Source organism: Sardina pilchardus, chromosome 20 (genome assembly GCF_963854185.1).
Source record: "Sardina pilchardus chromosome 20, fSarPil1.1, whole genome shotgun sequence".
NCBI classification, from domain to species: domain Eukaryota; kingdom Metazoa; phylum Chordata; class Actinopteri; order Clupeiformes; family Clupeidae; genus Sardina; species Sardina pilchardus.
In genome coordinates, this window is record NC_085013.1 from 6,521,076 (window position 1) to 6,523,575 (window position 2,500).

Sequence of the window (2,500 nt, forward strand, 5' to 3'; positions counted from 1 at the left end):
TTGTTGGTGTGTGTTTCCTTAAGACCCGCCGGCATCAGGTGCTCGAGTCTGCCAGTAAATATAGAGCCGTCGGGAAAAAAAAAAAAAACGTATCGGGGGGTTCGTTAGAAGTGGAAGATTGCCTTCACAAGGCCCAAAGCACGGGAGGAGTCACGTAGTCCTCATTCAACAGCGGGTTTACTTAACATATCGGTATCAGCTGTGCCCTTCACCCAGGTATATGTGTGGACCTGCACATAACAGGAAGTGGAGGCTTGAATGAAGGTTTAGAGTGTTATGTGTGTGTAGATAGTGTGTAGGTGTACATATAAAGTGTGTGTCTAAAACTGCACTCTCTCTACCAAACCCCCTCAAAACACCTCTCACTCTCTCTCTCCCTCTCTCTTGCTCTCTCTCTCCCCCACCCCCCTTCTTTCACTCTCTTCCAGTCCTGGAAACTTTTTATGATGGATTACTGCTAGTACGGTGGTATGGACAATTACGCCAATTTTATGTGAGCCTTTTGGCTGGGCATTAAATGTTATGTTGTTGTGGAAGGGGAGGTGTTGGAGCTAAACACTCTACAGGGTTTATAGGGGCCGTGTGTAGCCTGTGTCATGGATTACCTTCGTTTTATTGACCTCCATGTCTGCATTAGCATGAAGTAAGGGCTACATACAGCCAAATGAGAAGCATATGTTGATGTGTGTGTTTATGTGTCAACATAAACAGCTACTGTATATGATGACTAGCCTCACGGTGAGATACATGACATTGTTTTCAAGATTATGTATGCGTCTGTGTGTGTGTGTGTGTGTGTGTGTGTGTGTGTGTGTGTGTGGTGTGGGCGGATGTGGGTGTGTACGTGTCAGTGTATTCGTGAATCTATGTGTGTCAGGGTGTCTGGGTGTCTGGGTGTGTGTTTGTGTGGATGTTGTGGTAACCGTGCGGCAGTAGTTAAGTGATAGTAACGGGCGCTGGGAGTGTTTGTGCGCGGCGTGTAATCTGCTCTATCTGCCCCTATTCCTCCCCAGACTGCTCCCCCAGAGCCAAGGCCCGCTGCTGCTGATGCTACTACTATTGCTGCTGCTCAGGATGAGTCACTACTGTTGCCAAAGTGAGTGAACTGGTGCATGGTATATGAAGGGGAGAGAGAGAGAGAGAGAGAAGAGAAAGAGACAGAGAGATAGAGAGATAGAGAGAGTTGGACAGTGGCAGAGAGGGGTGGGGGAGAGGAAATTAACTGTGGCATGGAGAGAGATTGAGAAGCACATGGAGAAAGACACAAAGAGAGGGAGATGGAGAGAAAGAGAGAGAGAGGGAGAGAGTGAGATCAGCGCTTTTCTCTGCTCTGCAGAGTAACTGAAGGACCCTGACCAGGAGAGCCACAATAGCCTGCATTGTTCGGTCCCATAATTGGAGCGGACGCGGAACTTGGCCGGGAGAAAGGTCCCAGCAGCCCTCTGGCCACAGCTGCCTCTGCCCACCAGTCTCAGCTCCTCTCCCTCCTCCTCCTCCTCCTCCTCCTCCTTCATCCCTCGCTCCCCACAACCTGCTTTCATCAGCAGCCCACACTCGCCCACTCTCACTTTCTCTCTTTTCCTCTCTCTCTCTCTCTCTCTCTCTCTCTCTCTCTCTCTCTTCCACACTGTCTCTGTCTCTCGCCCTCCCTGTTGTCACCTTGTTCTGCACTATATCTCACTCTCGTGCCTCGCCGTGCCGTTGGACTTCCTGCATGTTTTGGCTTTTCTGTCTCATGTGAAAGCGAGTATATAGAGGATATGGAGAGTTTCGGACCAGACGCTGATCCCGATGCTTTAATGTGTTGTTGTTCTTCTTTAGTAAGCGCCCAGCTGTCTGTTTTTGGCTGTTTGGCAGGTCAGGCCCATGAACTGTTTCTCAGTGGACTCCTCCGCCTCCGCACGGCTATACAGCTCTATTAGTGAAAGGGTAACTGTGTGGTAGAAAGGAACCATGGGATATGTCACACACACACACAAAAAAAAAAGTCTAGGGAAAAAATGGTGGTTATGAGAGTTCTCACCACATCCTCACACACACACACACACACACACACACACTCACTCACACACACACACACACACACACACACACACACACACACACACACACACACACACACACACACACACACACACACACACACACACACACACACACACACACACACACACACACACACACACAGAGGACAGGGTAAACAGACACAAGGACTCACCCAGAATTCATCAGAATGCATGACCTTACACTTTTAAGTGGCATTTCAGAACCCAGACAGGTGCTCGTACAGCATACATTTCACCATACAGACAAGACCGTACATTGAAGTTTTTTTTTCCCCTTTGGAAAGACGACCACATGAGTAGAGACAGGATCTTTTCTCGCCTTCCTTGAGAAGGAAGAACGTGTCACTCGACCAGGCCTCGGAGCCAGACACACACACACACACACACACCCGCTCCACTCCCCCCCGTATTTCTGCCTGCCTGCCTCGACCAGG